Source organism: Kogia breviceps, chromosome 14 (genome assembly GCF_026419965.1).
Source record: "Kogia breviceps isolate mKogBre1 chromosome 14, mKogBre1 haplotype 1, whole genome shotgun sequence".
In the NCBI taxonomy this organism is placed as follows: domain Eukaryota; kingdom Metazoa; phylum Chordata; class Mammalia; order Artiodactyla; family Physeteridae; genus Kogia; species Kogia breviceps.
The window spans coordinates 38,947,938-38,965,775 of NC_081323.1; the positions used below are offsets into that span (position 1 = coordinate 38,947,938).

The 17,838-nt window shown below is 41.7% G+C and overlaps 1 pseudogene; it reads right to left on the reverse strand.

The window, feature by feature from the left end:
- LOC131740994 (thioredoxin-like protein 1 pseudogene) overlaps positions 1–13,251 on the reverse strand; it is a 37,632-nt pseudogene extending 24,381 nt beyond the window's left edge.
- Positions 13,252–17,838: the final 4,587 nt, after the last annotated feature.

The window sequence follows — 17,838 nt, forward strand, 5'->3', positions numbered from 1 at the left end:
CTACTGTAAAAAAATAGGATAATTTTTATAGCTCATGTTGAGTGCATATACCTACTATATAGATTTAAGCCCTAACATGTACTAAATTATTTAAGCCTCATATCAACTTATGATAGGTTGAATTGTGTCTCCCTCCCCCAAATTTACATGTTGAAATCCTATCCTCCAGTATTTCAGGATGTCTGTAGTTGGAGATAGTGTCTTTAAAGAGGTAAAATTAGGTCATTAGGATAAGCTCTAACCCGATATGACTGGTATCCTCATAAGAAGAGGCGATCAGGACACAGACATGCACAGAGTAAAGACCATGTAAAGACAGAGAGAGAAGATGGTCATCTTCAAGTCAAGGAGGAAAAACCCTGCAGGCACCTTGATCTCAGATGTCCAGGCTCCATAACTTGAGAAATACATTTGTGCTGCTTAAGCCACCCAGTCTGTGATACTTTGCTATGGCAGCCCTAGTAGACTCATACACAACCTTATGAGTAAAGTAGTATTGACTTCAGATGAGGGGTTTACAGATGAGGAAGCTGACACAGAAATAAGGTAACTTGGCCAAGGTTACACAAGTTTATTTCCTTTCAGAAATAAGGAAACAAGGGCCCAAGAATTTGACTTACATAAAGCTTCACAGTTAGTTTGAAGAAAGATTCAAAATTAGAAAAATCAAACCCTACCCTATATTTTCACCATTTAGCATCAGAGTTCTCAGAAATATGTCACTTAGTTACTTTGGCTGAGTTAAGACAAAGTGATCACAGCACAGGAGTAAATGAAAGTCACATTTCTGTCATGGATGTGGATGCCAAATGAGGGGCAAGAGCGTGTCTCTCTCTCTGCCTCTTCATTTATTTTTCACATCCACTCTGATATCCAGGGCAAAGCTGTGTATAAAAGGAACATGGGTTCCTGAACAACTGTGTGGAGTAGAGTCACGTCTGTCCACACACATTGAATGAATGCAAGAAATAAATCTTACTGGGTTAAACCAATGGATTTAGTGTGTTTTTTATTATTGCTGTTGTTGTTGTTTACTGCTGTTGGCCTACCCTTACACACAGAGATTATAATTGGAATTAAACTAGACGAATTATTCCACTCCGGGGCCACAGTAATTGGTTTAGTTTGGGTGCATGCCCCCATCAAAGCCAATGAGATATGAAGAGCTGTTTTCTAAGTACTCTGGCAAAAGGAAGAGTCCTTTACTGGAGCTATTAGAATTGGTTTCTTTCTTCCATCCCTCCCCCAACCCACCATGTTGAGCAATTCAAGATTCAAATCTGCAGTAGCTTTTCATCGGCAGGAGACCACTATGTGGAGGAAGGAGCCAGTACTGCAGAGCGCACAGAGAGGGGGAAACCAGGTCCTGATGGCATTATTTGATCTGCTGGATCAAGCCTTGCCAGCACTACCTGTGGCCTCCTTCAGTTCAGTGAGACAATCAGGTCACTTCGTTGTTATAGTCTGTTTGAGTTTCCTGTTCCTAGAAACATAGTCAGAGTTACTGAGAGCCAGCTGCCCACACAGCACCCATTATCTCCTTTTTCCTTCTTAACAGAAACTCTCTTTTTCAGATGCCCCATCCTCATGTAGCCCATATGACTTAGAGGAATCCCATCAGCTTCAGGAGTGAATCTGATTGAGTTAAGAGTTATCTCACAACCCCTTGTCTGTGATTGGTTGTGAAAAGTCATGTGACCCAGATCTGGCCAATAACATGTGATGAGAGGGTGGTTGGTGTCATCTGGGGAAGTTCTGCCTTGCTTTTAAGAGCAAGCTATTCTCTCTTTCCATAATTGAATGAAGGCAGATGAATCCACCATTGTCCCCTGGACAACCTAAAAAAATGAAAACAACCACGTGAATAGCAAAGCCAAGGATTGTAGAGAACCTAAGCTCCAGATAACAATATTGAGATTCTGGATCAACCAACTCCTATTAAATTTCCTGTTAAATGAGCTTATACATCCTATCATTGAAAAAGCTAGTTTAGAAATAATTGAAACTCATCCAGTTATTTGAATAACTGAAAGTTAATTGCTGCATAAAGCCTCCCAGTAGTTCCAAATGCTTCCAATAGATTAAATAATCCCTACCCTTTGTCCCAAAAGCAATGATAAGCAAAATGTGCTTTATCCTTTCTGTCTCCTTAGGCTATAAATAGCCAAATGGTTTTCCTCTCACATGAACGTCAGGGAATAAACTCTGTGCAATCTCTTCAAATCAAAATAGTAAAAGGTATTAAAATATCTTAAAGTGGTCTGTGCTCTATGACACAGACTAGGAGAGGTTATTTGACAATATCCTTTGCAGCAGGAGGGGAAAATGTTGGCGTATCCCTGGCCTCTTGAGTGAGTTATAGGACTGGAAAATAGATCGTTTTTTTCTCTTCTCTTGTCCAAGATCGTTCTTTGATTATATTGCAGGGATTAAAGACTGATGATGAAAATGAAATTAGCTGTTAGTCTTAGTGAGGTAATTTTGTTCCTGAACTACCAGGAGAGATGGACTTTGAGGCATCTATTTATATAATGAAAGATTTCAAATGCCTAATATTTATATATAGACTTTGTTTTTATATTTGTAAAGTTTCTTCTTCAGTTAATGTTAATTTTTTTTTTTTTTTTTTTTTTTTTTTTTTTTTTTGTGGTATGCGGGCCTCACTGTTGTGGCCTCTCCCGTTGTGGAGCACAGGCTCCGGACGCTCAGGCTCAGCGGCCATGGCTCACGGGCCCAGCCGCTCCGCGGCATGTGGGATCTTCCCAGACCGGGGCACGAACTCGTGTCCCCTGCATCGGCAGGCGGATTCTCAACCACTGCGCCACCAGGGAAGCCCAGTTAATGTTAATTTGCCTCTACTATCAACTCTGGGAGGTAACTGTGGCAGGTTTTGTCAATTTCATTTTACAAATAAATTTGAACAAGGAGAGTGATTTGATTTCTAGGTTGATTCCATTGTGATAGAACACACTGTGTATGATTTCAATTCTTTTAAATTTGTTGAGGTTTGTTTTATGACCCAGGAAATGGTCTATGTTCTGTGGGCACTTGAAAAGAACGTGTATTCTGCTATTGTTGGGGGGATGCTTCTACAGATGTTGATTAGATCCTGTTGGTTGATGGTGTGGTTGAGCTCTCATGTATCTTTGCCAATTTTTGTGTCTAGTTGTTCCATCAAATACTAAAAGAGGGATGTTGAAGTCTGAAATTATAATTGTGGATTATGCTTCTTTCACTTTTATCAGGTTTGCTTCACATATTTTGCATCTCTGTTGCCTTGTGGATACATACTGAGCATTGCTATGTCTTTGTGGATTGACCCTCTCATCAGTATATAATCTCTCTCTCTCTGACTCTGGTAATTTTCTTTGCTCTGAAGTCTACTTTGTCTGTCATTAATTAGCCACTCCTGCTTTCCTTTGATTATTGTTTGCATGATATATCTTTTTCCATCATTTTACTTTCAACTTGTGTGTACTGTATATTTGAAGTGAGTTTCTTGTAGATGATATACATTTGGATTATGTTTTTTAATCCACTCTGCCAAGGTCTTTTAACTGGTATATTTAGACCATTTAAATTTAATATACTTATTGGTATATTAGGGACTAAGTTTGCCATTTTATTTTTCTTTTATTTTTTCTCTGTTTTTCATTTATGATTTTTTTTGCCTTCATATGAGTTACTTAAACATTTTTTTTTAAATTGCATTTGAATTATCTGTAGTGTTCATCAACAGTGTATCTCTTTGTGTAGTTTTTTTTTCTAATGGTTGCTCCAGGTATATATATATATATAACTTATCACAGTCTACTGTTGTCATCATTATACCAATTTGAATGAAGTGTAGATGATCTTACCTCTCTTCATGTCCATTTATCCTCCTCTGTTCATAATATAGTTTTCTTAAACATTTCCTCTACTTACTTTGATAACCACATCAGACAATGTTATAATTTTTCCTTCGACCATCAAATATAATTTAGAAGTCTCAAGAATAAAAGGCAATTCTTCTGTCTTTACTCAAAATTTTGGTTACTGTGTTTCCTTGTTTTTGATGTTCTAGGATTTCTTCTTTTAGCGTTTTCTTTCTTTTTAGAGAATGTCTGCCCAACTAAAACCAGAACATTCCAACTCAACTCAGTCCCAATTGCAAGCCTCAGATTCATGAGCTAAAGAAATAGTTATTGTTTCAAGTCACTAATTTTGGGACAGTTTATTATGCAGCACTGTTGTGGTAATAGGTAACTGATATAGAATGGATGGGAAGCCCTGTACACAACACACACACACACACACACACACACACACACACACACACACACACACACACACACACACCCCTCCTGCAGACTCTGAAGTGTAGAGAAGACTGAGATTATTTGTAATCCTTGCACGGAACAAGCCCAGACCAATGACTTCTCAGTCTGTGCTTAAGGACGATCTTTTCCAGATTCAGAGAATCCCAGATAAAACAAGACTCTGAGGAATGCTGCATTCCCTTCTAAGACTTCCCTTAGCTTCCCAGGCAAGATGTAGAGAGGCCAGAGAAGCCTTCTCTCCTGGAGGTCAGGCTTTGACTCCTCATTTAATAGATCACATTCCATATCTTCCACGCTTACTGGCCCATTACCTCCCTCTCTCTCTCTTTTCCTCATGGTATTTTGTGTTGTTAAGGCTGGCTATGAGCTTTCTCTAATTTGTATAAAAAAATCAAGAATTCTCATTACACTCAAAGGAGAAAGGAGTATCTCTTTACAAGTCCTACCAAGGCACCTATGTCTGTTCTAGAACTAGGTTAGTGCCCCTTCAAGGTAGAAGATTTTAAAGCCTTGAGAAAATTTAGAAAATACTTATTGCTAAATTCCAGAATCCCTCTTTCCACAAGTGGGGGTTGTCTCTCTCTAGCCATATTCCCGAAAGGGTTTTCTTTTTATTTTTTCTTAGACCAACGCTGTCCCTGGACTCAGAGGAGTCAGGATAAGGCTTTATTTAAGATTTTTCTGTTTCTAGCCTTATCTAGATAACTAGCCAATTATCTTGTTTGACTCCATGTGAGGGGATCCTAATCCATGCTGTGCATCAGGGGAGAGATGAAGGGAGCAGTGAGCATTTTCTGAGGGACCATTTCCCTTGGGGTACCATGCTGGGCAGTAGGGTATATCATCTGAGGCTTACAACAAGCCCCTGATGTTGCTACTATTATTATCTTCATTTTATGAACAAGGAAATGAAGGTTCAGTAAGGGGAAGTATTTATCAAATGTTACTCAAGAAACAGATCAGTGTTACTTCTACAAGCCTACCAGACCTTGCTAATTACAGGAGAACATCCTCTGCCCCCACCCCACCTTGCCCCCAACACGCTTTTTTGAAATTTAAGGAAAAGTAAAGGAGATTATAATATGGCAACGACCTAGTATCTATTACAAAGACTTGGTCAATGCTGACATTTTGTCTGATTTGTGTTAAATATTTAAAATAAAATGTTAAATAACTTGAACCCTCACTTTCAACATCATTTACTATCCCCTCTCCACTCCCACCCCCCCAAAAATAAATCTCTACTATAAGTTTAGTGTTTTTCTTTTCAGCCCATTTTTCATACAGTTCAAAGACCTTTCGGGGGTAGAAAGTTTCATTCTCCCTACTGCTTCCTTCCAGGGATCTTGGGAATCCCATAACTTAGAAAATGTCAGTGACCTCTGCCTGCCCTTTGTGCTTTGGCCCCCCATAGTTTGTGACATCGCTGCACGGGGCAAGTTCAGACGGAGTGATGTTCTTGGTAGAGCTGAAGTGGTCCACCACTGCTACAGCAGACACGACTCTTTGTTCTCAACTCATGCTGTGAATTGTTCAGTTGCATTTTGTGTCTGGAGCTGCAGGACAACTTATATGACGCTATCTAGTGTTCCAACCTTTGCCAGCAAAAGAAATGAGGTGTCGCCTCAAATAAAGCAAATAGACTTTAAAACAGGGAAAATAAGATGTTATTACCAGAAGAACTTAAAGCCAAAGCTTGAGGGTTTTTCTTCTTCTTTTTTTATCACCATTGTACTGCAGGAGTTACTGTTGGTGTACCTATATCTCCCTATCCTTACATCTTCGGTGCACAGCTACCAGGACCTGCATACCTCGGGGGCCACTCCGTCCAGTCTGGGAGGCTGAAGTATCGGGGAACCCGTGTTCCCTAGGAGCAGTCCTCAACAAATGACTGCTAGGAATTGATGTATAAATATCTTAGCTCCTTCTCTCAGGTAGGATAACAAAAAGGCATGTGTCCAACACTCCCAGAGTTTTCCAGTAGAATTAAGCTCCATCTGCGAGAGTGCTGGCTGGCTGGGTTATGCACACTTTACCAGACGCTTTCCTCTGGATCTCAAACCCTATGGCTCTACCAGTATTTCCTTCACTTTCCAAGTAACCATTGGAACCACTGGCTTTGGAATCTTTGTCTCAGGGTCTCCCAAACTCAGAAAACTCTTCTGTGGTAGATTGCAAAATGACCATAAACTCCCCCTTCCTCTACATCTTTACTATGTGATGTTACAGCTTCTCCCATCCAACAGTGGGCTGGTCTTGAGTCTTGCTTTGGCCAATAGAATGTGGTGGAAGTGATGGCATGCCAGTTCCAAGCCTAGGCTTCAAGAAAATATACAGTACTACTTTTTCTCAAATATTCATGAGCATTAATAAATGGTGGTTCTTTAAGCCACTAAGTATTGGGTGATTCATCAGGTAACAGAAACTAACTGATCTAAGTCCATATATAAGACCATCTCTTGCATGTATTTCCTTGAATGAGAGTATTGTTTACCTTAAGGAAAAGCATCTTCTCTGGCACAGAGAGTAAATGACCTTCTCAGGGTTGCCCAGCAGAATGTGAGTGCCAGTAGCCGTCAGTATCCTGGTTTATTACTTGGTTTATTACTTTGTTCCAGGGCCTCTGGGCTGAATCACCTTGTCTGGGTTTGCCTGCTAGCTGCTGTGTTTTCTCTCCACCATGGCTGCCAGCCCGGCTGCTGGTTTTTTCCAAAGCCCTCTTTTCACAGAGCCGTGAAGTAGGAGGGCCCTGAGTTTTTATGGATTTTGCCAATGCCATATGTGTCTGATAGGGATTCGAGTGCTTACAAAACTGGCCTGAAATGCAGAGCTCACCATAAACACTGCAATTGCTAGATGCTGGAAAATTTATGGAGCTTCAGAGCCAGCAGGATGCAGAGTAAACAACAATGAATAGAGTAAGTCTGGCTGCTTCATCCTGGCTTTGCCTTTGGTCTATGAAGTTATTTTCAGCTCTAACATGCCAGGATTTGAGGACTAATTAGGGCTTCATGAAAATGCAGAGCCAAAAGGCATGGGGTTAATTGTCTAACTGAAGGAAGTTCTTGTAGGCTAGAACGGTGGTTCTCAAAGTAGGGTCCCTATACCAGCATCATCCGGGAACTTGTTAGAAAAGAAAATTCTTGGGCCCCATCCCAGACCCTCTGAATCAGAATTTCTTAAGATGGGGCCCCAGTAATCTGTTTTACCAACCCTCCAGGTGATTTGAATGCAGACTCAAGTTTGAGAATTATTATTATTATCTAGGGGCATGTTATTCCAAATGTAGCTCACAGTGTTGGCATTGCCTGGGAGCTGGTTAGAGAAGCAGAGGCTCAGCACCATCTCCTCAGCCTTCCTGAATCAGAATCTGCATTTAACAAGACCCCCAGGTGATCTGAGTGCACAGCAAAGCTGAGAAGAGCTGGTATACATTTCTTTTCTATTTTTTTTTAACATCTTTATTGGAGTATAATTGCTTTACAATGGTGTGTTAGTTTCTGCTTTACAACAAAGTGAATCAGTTATACATATACATATGTTCCCATATCTTTTCCCTCTTGCATCTCCCTGCCTCCCACCCTCCCTATCCCACCCCTCTAGGTGGTCACAAACCACCTAGCTGATCTCCCTGTGCTATGTGGCTGCTTCCCACTAGCTATCCACCCTACGTTTGGTAGTGTATATAAGTCCATGCCATCTCAAACCTTGAAGTTTGTGATTCATTGGGTCTGGGGTGGGGCCCACTAGTTTGCATTTCTAAGAAGCTCCCAGGTATCGCTGATGCTGCAGTTTTGGGGACCACACTTTGACCAGCAAGACTCTAGTTTTCAGGCCAGGCTTAGAATCTGGGTCATGGGAGGGTTTCAAGCCAATCCAAATTTGAGCCACTCTGGACAGACCTGCAGGCTGCACACTGCTCAACTCCAGAAGGCACCATTCACATAGACTCTGAGGCAAGAACCTGAAACCCAAAGCTAAGTAAGATAAGAGGCAAGAGTTGGGTAAAGAGTGGGCTTTAGAGAGAGTCAGAACTGGGTTTGAATCTTAACCTTGCCTCTTACATAGTTGTGTGATCTTGGGAAAATCATTTAACTCTGTGTCTCAATGTCCTCGTCTGTAAAATGGAGATGGTCATACCTGCCCCACTAGACAAGATACTTAATGGTCAATACACAGAACAAGCCCAGCAAATATTCATCTTTTCCTTTCAGCCAAGGGAATAGAAGTGTCATCAGATGTGCTGTCTCCTTCTCCTCCAGTCTCATCCTGGCCAGTGGCTTATTTGTCTGCTTTGGGCTGAAGGCCAGGTAAGTGTGATGAGCTTTTCTTTAGCGCTCCCAGGGGTCAGATGAAGGTGATACAAGAATAACTCAGGCTATTTATATTAGGAACACTTCCCATGGGTTTGTAAAAATCAATTCATAAAAATGACCAATGTAGCCAATTTCAAACCACACCCAGGTTTCACCTACCTACCAAAGTCAAAAAAGACAGCAGCATCCCTGGTCCTGCCAAGGCTCTCTGTGACGCCCCTGACACCTGGAATCACGCAGAGGCTTTGCGAGGGCACCTTGGTGGGTCGGGCAGGGAAACCTGCCCTCCTCAACGTAAAGGGTACAGTTAAGCCATTCCTGTGTTTCCTTCTTTCTTTTCTCTCTTTTTGTTTTTTTTTGAGAAAAAGATACTCAGTGATGTTCTGAAACAAACATAAAGACCAAATAAAGTATATATTGGGGGCAAAGGGAAAGCCATTTGGGGTACAGAGCAGGCAGCAAGATGCTATCAAAGCTTTAAAACACAAACCAACCAGGGCAATGTTAAGAGGCCAGATGAACCTTGATGGTGTCAGAAACTAGACATCCCTAAATTTTCTTTTTTGCACTTAGGAGAAGCAGAAGAAAGGATATGTGTTTTTTCTTCCTTTCTTTTTAAATTCAGGGCTGGTCGTATTTTTAGGAGGAGGTGGAACGGCTGCTGACTTTAGACAGGATTTCAGCCTGAGACAGCCACTAGAGGGCGTCAGAGATCCAGAAAAACTCCTGTTTCTAAGAGAAGCCCCAGGGAGGGAGCTGAAAGGTCTGTTCTGGGTGGGGTGTTTGGGCGGAAGCTGCTTTCTGAGAACCTTCTCAGCAGGTGTTCACCTTCCCACGAGAAGGAAGTAGCCAGCTCTGTAGGGAAGTTAGATAATTAACTGACCAATTTATTCAGTGTAAATGATTTCTGCATGCAAGCCTCTATCTGTCCTTGGTGTGAAAGTACAAATCAGGGTGTAGGACTTTTTATGAGAGAGTCTGTAACTGAAAAGAAGCCTAGTTGTAGGGCTCAGGGGTGGTATCAGGGACAAGCTTGGAAGCTGTGGACCGTCGTAGCCCATTACTTCCATGTGCTGCCCCAGTAAACGTAAAGTCAAAATAAAAACAGCATGTTTGTAGGCAAATAGAGTTTTGAGCAAAGTTCCAGATTGCCACCTGTTAATGTGTCCCATATAGAAAATTCTAGCACTGTCCTGATTGGGGATTTACAGTGTGTGCTGAAGCAGGGGTAAAGCTGATTCCTCTACTATTGCTCAAAAGGCCCTTAAAGTGTTCACTGAGACAGAACACTGCAGAACTTAGAAACTCACCTTTCCTGGAGAGATCTAGAACACAGGAGGGGCTATCTCAGTAGGGGAACATGGTAGAAAATGGCCCTAAAAGGTATGGTCTAGCCACAGGAATTGCTGGTCATGGGAAGCCATGGGGCAAAATGGGCACTGCTTGGTCCACCAGCCTCTGCTAGGGAAGAGATCCTTCAGCCCCGCCCTTATGCCTCTGCAGCCCCCCTCCAGCAATGAAGACCCTTTTTCAGCATGACCTATACTTCCTGCCCTCGCTCCCACCACACCACGGCTGGCAGCAACTTTTGTGAGTCGGGAAGGTTAGGGATTGGGAAGAGGTGTTCCCTAGAGCAGGAGTAGGGTCTCCCACTCCGTGGGTTTGCTCCAGGAGAGCTGAGTCCTAGATGACTTGCAAATATGGTCTACTTCCTGTGGAGAGCTTCTGGGAAAGGAAAGAAATTGGTTGGGTTTCAGTATATTTCCTTGGTTGTAAGAGAAAGATGGATAAAATAAATGAGATGAGACCAATTCTATCAAGCAATATAATGATGTTTCCCTTTCTAATAGAAATTTCTTTTTCAGAAGCTAAAAATTCAGTGAACCTCTTAAATCCTAGTTTACCATGGATACAAGGAAGAAGGTCCTCCTTGTCAGACTCTCTCTTGCTGTCTGGATCACTGTGGCCAGCCCCTCTGGCTCCCCACTCCTTCCCAGGGGTAAAGTCAGCTGCCTCAATCCTCCTGTAGGTAATGCCTGCATTTTGGCAGTCTTTGCTCCTCAGTTCCCATCACATCAAGTCCCAGAATCTTTACCTGGCCTCCAAGGACAGGCCATCTCTTCCACTTAATACCTATCTGCTCCTCTCATCTTGCTGGTCATCTCACCGTTCAATAGAAGGATCCCTGACATTGAGCTCTCTGAACATTTGTGTGTGCTGTTCCCCTTCCGTGGGAACCTTTCCTTGTTGCTGGCATAAAACCTGAACCCAAGCTACATTTCCTCCAAAGAGGCTTTCCTGTCTACTTAGCCTTATTGATTGCCTCTTCCTTTGAACTCTCACATCTTCCTATAGACACTGGGGGACTTGATCCAACAATGTTTTCTTTTGTTTTTTTTTCTCTCTGTTATTTTCGGAAACTTGATTGTGGGCTGACAATTAGTTGGTTATGTCTTTGAGGACAGAGGTTTGAACATAGCACCCCAAGACCCCAACATGATGACCCCATGCACACATTAGAAATGCAATTAACATTTGCCTGGTTAACTCCTCTGCATCCTTCTGATCTTAGCTTGAACTTCACTTCCTAAGGGCAGCTTCCCCTGTTGAATCTAAATCTCCTACTATAGTTTCCTGGAGAACTGGGACCTCATAGAATTCCCACAAAAAAACACTCCTGCACAGTGCTTCTGAAAGACAGAATCTTTAAAATTTGCTTTATTTTATTACTCAGTTCCTTCCATGAGGGCTGGGACAATGTCTGGTTTTGTCTAGTGCTTAAGGCAGTGCCCGGCACACAGCAGGGACTCTATATTTTCTTAAAAGAATGAATGCATACTGGTGGGAGGGAGTGTGACATGGACATCTTGGGGAATGAGGAGGACAGAGCTGAGGATGCTAACTTCCTGGGAGCTGGTACCCTTGAGCTAAACAGAAGTTAACAACAGAGGCTCGGATGGGCCAAGTCAGCAAAATCATTTTGGAATCATTATTGGTAATGAGTGACATGATGTTTTCTCAAAGATTTTATGAGGAACTTATAAAAGTGATACATGTTCATCATGGAAAATATGTAAAGTTTAGACAATTATAAGGAACCAACAAAAGTAACTCCAAACCTACCAATCAAAGCCTTTTATAAAAATAATATTTTCTTCCAACATTGGTTTAGTGGCGTTTTTTACATAGTGGAACAATTTGGAGGTGGGGTCTACACAGAGCTCCTTGCCAGGACCAAGATCCAGGTACACACAGGTGTAACTTACTCATTAACCCACCCATGTTCGCTTCCTTCCCATCACCGCCATTTCCACAGTCTCCCCTGTGTTTCCTGGAATCACTTCCCAAATAAGCCATTTGCCCTGCTTCTGGGGGAACTAGTCCAAGACCGCACCACCCCACTTCTTAACTATGAGTTCAGGCACTGCCCAGATTAAAATTTCCCTCTTCTTTTTAACTAAAGTGGAAGCTAAAAAGTCTAAACGATCCAACATATGTTTTAAGGCACAGGATAGAAATGCAAAACCATGCCAAGTTGCTGTCTCTTTGTCATCAGAACTTCTGATTGGAACAGTCCCAAGAGGGAATAAATTATACAGACTCTGGTCTCTTTGGAGGTGACTTTGGATTGTTCTTTATTTCTCCTCTCTTTTGTCCCCTCATTTCTTTCTTAATCTGCTTCCTCTATAGTAGAGGGTATCCTAAACTGAACTTTTTTTGCTGCCAATTCCTAATTAGGTTTCCAGATACTCCCACAAACCTGGATGTGATTCTAGGCTTGCTATAAAGCAAGTTCATATGCATTTTATTTGATTAATAGTTACCACTAGTTCTAAAGGCCTGATGCATGCTGACCAGTGTCTACTAGGTTCTACAAGAGATTCTGCAGGGGCTACTAAGACACTATCCTTGTAGGGAAGATAAGACACATACACAACTGGACTCATGCAGAGCCAAGTGTGATGTGTCAATTGAGGGACACACATAGGCTGAAATAAACAAGCAAACAAACAACTCGAGGAATTCAGGAGAGTAGTGAGTCATCCTGGCTGGAATTTGAGAAAGCTTCATGGAACAGGTTAAGAATGATGGGTGGGTTGGATTTTAATGGATCGAATGGGTCAGGACAGAGAGAGAAGTAATCAAAACTTCTCAGTTCCTAGGGGACTCCTATCTGATGTTAAAAGCTAAGACTGCTGCTTCCCTCTCCCTCTCCACAATAGTTACGAAACCTTTGGCGTTTCCTTCTATCTCAGCTCCTCCAATACCCAGTGAGGGAAGCAGCAGCATCTTTCTGATGTAAACAGAGTGGACCAGACCCAAGTCCAGCCAGAAAATAGGCATATCATCTGGGAATGCATTTCACTTTAGATATCAGAACTCCATCTAACTCCCTTTTGTTTAAACAAAAGGGACACTGATTGTATCTCACGTTGAAAGAAAACCAGAGATAGACATTTGTTGCTGCTGGTTTAGCTATTCAGCAATCTCACCAAGCACCCAGGATTTTTCCATCTTTTTCCATCTTCTTCCTGTCTCCCTTAAGCTGTTGGTTTTTCAACCTCATGCTGCTCACCTCCTGGTTGCAAGTTGGCTGCTATGGATTCAGGCATCGCGACTGCCTCCGAGGCAGGAAGAAGGGAGGAGGGCAGTACCGGAAGTCTCGTGTTCAAACAGCAAAAGTTTTCTCAGGAGTCCCCTGCAAATCTCTATTTCTATGTCATTGGCTAGAGCTGGATCAGATGGCCCAGGTGTAAAACCTTCTGGAAACTTGGGCATTTCACTTTTTAGATTCTATAATTACCGAAAGCAAGGAAGGAGGGATAAGGAATGGCTGCAATGACTATGCTACAAATTCTGCCACCTCTGCGGCAAACTTCACCTGCTGTGGCCAAGGCTCTCAGAGCCTTCCTTGCTCCCTCTTGGCTGATAGCTCATTTACCAGTCAACTATAACTGAGCCATACATACTATGTAACAAAGCAGCCCAAATCTCAATGGCTAATAATAAACATGCATTGTCATGCTCACAGGTTCGCTGGTTTGCCAGGGTGGCTCTGTTCCATACATGTTTCTTTGTTCTGGAACCAGAGGAATGATGTGGCAGAACTCTGCACAAGAGAAGCAAGCAGAAAGTGTGCTGCCTCTTTGTGTGTAGGCTCAGAACTGATTCACTGCCATTTCTGTCCATATTCCACTGGCTAAAGTAAGCCCACGTGGGACCAAAGCAAGATTTCTAGTGGAAGGAACTGCAAAGCTATTTACGGGGAAGGATATGGCTACAGTGAGGGGTGAGGAATGGGGTGATCTAATACGTTATCTGTGTGACAGTAGTGGGGGGCCAGGGTGTGAATGTGCGTCCTTGCAGGTGGCAAATGTGCTTGGGACAGGCAAGGGTCTACTGAAGGCAGCGCCTAGGCAGTGAAGTGGCCTCAGGGTGGTGATTTTAGACCAGGTATGAGGGAAGGGATGGATACAGGGGACTAGTCCTTTAGGGAAGGCAAAGCATGTTGTACCTTGAATCACCTTTCACGGGTGGCTTTTATTGATTGAACATATCCAATGAAAAAGGATTTTGAGATTCACCCTCTCATCAGATATCAGCTTGGCACTTTCAGGAGACTTGGTCTCAGGCAATTCGCAGCCTCGGTCTCCCTCCGTGTCTGGGTGTTTTCATCCCCCAAGTAGGAACTGAGTCCTGCTTTCCCCAGCAGAGGCAACTGGAGATGGTCCCTTGATTTCCAAGGAGTGTTTTCCCAGATAAGCCCCATTAACTATAATTCCTATAACTTAATTAAACCAAGTATTGGGACAATAAGAATAGAGATGGAGACAATTCCTCATGACGATCACAGAACCCAGATTGTTCCTTGGTGTCATTACATTAACCAGAGTCAGAGTGTCTTTGACAGCAGGAATGTACTGGTTTTAATTTAATTAAATTCTGACATATGTTCCTAAGAGAGAAATCACAATACAGGCAAACTGTATTTAAGGACATAGCTATGCCTTTGAAAAAAAAGTATATACATCCTTAACTCTGACAATGGGATTCATTAATTGATCCAATAAACATTTTCAGTAGTCTCTCGTCTCTCTGAAACCTACTTTGACAGAAAGAGCCATATATGAACTCATTTGAGAAGGCAATGAATCTTCTAAGAAAAGTATATAATATCACATTTTTGCATGTTTATTTCGTGGAATTTTTTAGAACTTGCCATCTGCCAGACTCTATTCATAAATTGTCTATCTTATATTTCACACATATTAGCTTATTTAATTTTTATTATAACTGTGATAGGTAGGTTCTATTATTGTCCCCATTTTACAGATGGAAACTCTGAAGCACAGTGAGGTTAAACAACTTCCTCAAGGTTAAGTAACTTGAAAAAGGTGTGGATTCCCAAAAGACTAATGGAAAAAGGAGATGGAACACCTGACAGTTGATACAGTATTTCTAATGAAGCCACGTAAAATCTGAATAACCATAATGATTTTGGGGGGAACCAACTAGCCTCCTCATTGCCAAGAGTCTTGATTTGACACACAAAAGATTTTTCCTGCCCAGCACGCTTCTCTCTCTCCCTAGTGACAGCAACCTGATTTTCCCTGGGAAACACGCTCCCTCATCGAGTCCAGGTGGTTTGAGTGGGCAGATCCGATGCTCCATCTCCAAGGTTGGAAAGTCAATCAGGCCTGGGAATTATTTAAGAAATGATCAAGTGATCCAAGCAGAGGACAATGACCATTAGCCCTAGGACTTACGCTGGGTCTTTCAGGAAAGAAGCATCCTCTCTGGTAGGGACGTGAAGAACAGGACATGAGGCTGGGATAGCTGGCAGCCATCTTGCCACTGTAGGAGAAACTCTGAGACTGAAAGCAAAACAGTGGGCACTGATGTTGAGAGACTGAGATAAATCAATTCCTAAGGATATTATTTGAGCCCCTGGATTCAACCATGCCTGAGCTTCTCATTACAGAGCCTGCAGCCTTTTTAGTTCCTTAAGCCCACAGAGAACCTTCATTGTCAAAGCCAGTATGAATCAGTATCTGTCATTTGTGACAAAGAGCCCTGTGTGAAAGTGAACAAGGTCACTTTCCAAGCCCATTCTTCTGCTCTGGGGGCCTCCATTCTTTCTGTCCAGAAGACCTTGGAGAGTTAGGTTGCTTTTCTTTCTTTGATGGGCCTACAAACATCCTCTCACTCGTACATGAAGCTTCCCTCCTTCTCTAGCCATTGCTTCCTTATTGACACCAGTGGGACTTTTTACTTAAAGGCTTCAGATGAATCCTTATGAAGAAAAAACAGGTCACCTCGAAAAGTAGCATGAAAAAGTTATAAAGGTGAAAAAAACCTCAGGTTTTTACAAGTCCTTGTCTCTGATGGAGTGTTTTGCTGTTCAGTATAGTAGCTGTGAGCCGCATGTATGTGCTGAGCACAGAAACTGAGGCTGTTATGAGTGAGAAACTGAATTTTTAATTTTATTTCATTTTAATCTAAAATTAAATTTAAAAACTTATACTTGATTCAGTTACTGAAAAACTTTTTTTTAATGTATGCTTGGAACAACCAGAGTACATGAATTTTTCTTAGCAACTGTATGTTTTATAAAATCTGAATACAAATCAAGTATTTCCAATAAAAATTTAGAATCTGAGTTGAGACATGGTGAAAGTGTAAAATACATCTAAGATTTCAAAGATTAGGTTTGAAAAAGAGCAAAATTATTTTATTTTTATATTGATCATATGTTGAAATGATAATATTTTTATTATTTTTTTTTAATGAAAGGTTCTTTCTTTCTTTCTTTTTGACTGTGTTGGGTCTTCGTTTCTGTGCGAGGGTTTTCTCTAGTTGTGGCAAGCGGGGGCCACTCTTCATCGTGGTGCGCGGGCCTCTCACTGTCGTGGCCTCTCTTGGTGCAGAGCACAAGAGACACACAGGTTCAGTAGTTGTGGCTCACGGGCCTAATTGCTCTGCGGCATGTGGGATCTTCCCAGACCAGGGGTCGAACCCGTGTCCCCTGCATCAGCAGGCAGATTCTCAACCACTGTGCCACCAGGGAAGCCCGAAATGATAATACTTTTGGTATACTGAGCTTAAAATATTCTTAAAATTAATTTCACCAGTTTCATGTTTTTGATGTTGTTTTTCTTCAAGATCCACTCTTATAGCTACTTTCACATATGCAATACAGCATTATTGTCTATAGTCACCATGCTGTACATTATATCCCCATGACTTATTTCATAATTAGAAATCTGTACCTTTTTTGAACCCCTTCGCACCACCTTTTAGTTTTTTGAACATGGCTCATGTTATATTTCTATTGGATGGTGCTGGTCTATAGTTTCTGTCTAAATAGTGATTTGAAGACCCTACTTGTACTCTATAGGGTGTAGCTTATCAAACCTCTGAACCTGAGAGCTTTCAGGATGTGAGCTTTTACGCTGAAAAAACATTGAAGAAATGTGTCAACAACCCCTCTGATGTTAGTTTTCCTTATAAAAGTCTGGAACAATCTAATTAAACAGTTTTGATTATTTTTCATGTTATTATTTGATCAGTGAACAATCCTTTGGTTTGTTCCCTTGGTCTATGTGATGCTCTTCTAGTTGTAGGGTAAAAAACATGAATTCCTGAAAATTTTATTTTGAAAAGGAAAAGGGATTTCCCCAGCAGTCCAGTGGAACTCTGCGCTTCTACTGTAGGGGGTGTGGGTTCTATCCCTAGTTGGGGAACTAAAATCCCACATGCTGTGTGGCACGGGCAAAAATAATAATAATCAAAAATAATAATAATCGATCAACCAATAAAATAAAAAGGGAAATATCCTATTTAATGAAAAATAGGAGATATTGTAGATTGTTTCCGGAAATCTTTTCATATTGCATATTTTTGTTGCTGTCTTGTCAATGTTTTCATTTATATATGTCTGATATTTTTATTGAAACAATCTGCCCACCCTGGGAAGCTTCAATTTTGCTTCATTCCTCCCACTTTCCAGAGATCATGATTCTAGAGTCCTTCTTCCTGTTCAGAAGCTGGAAGGTACAGTTACAGCAGGAGGTAAATGAAGGCTCGAGTCTCAAGGGGACTGCCACCTGGGGGGTTCCGGTCCCACTGGGCCCCTTTCCCCATAGTAGGGACTTCTTCAGAATTTTCTTTTAAGCATTCAAAGGTCCTCTGGCACAAAC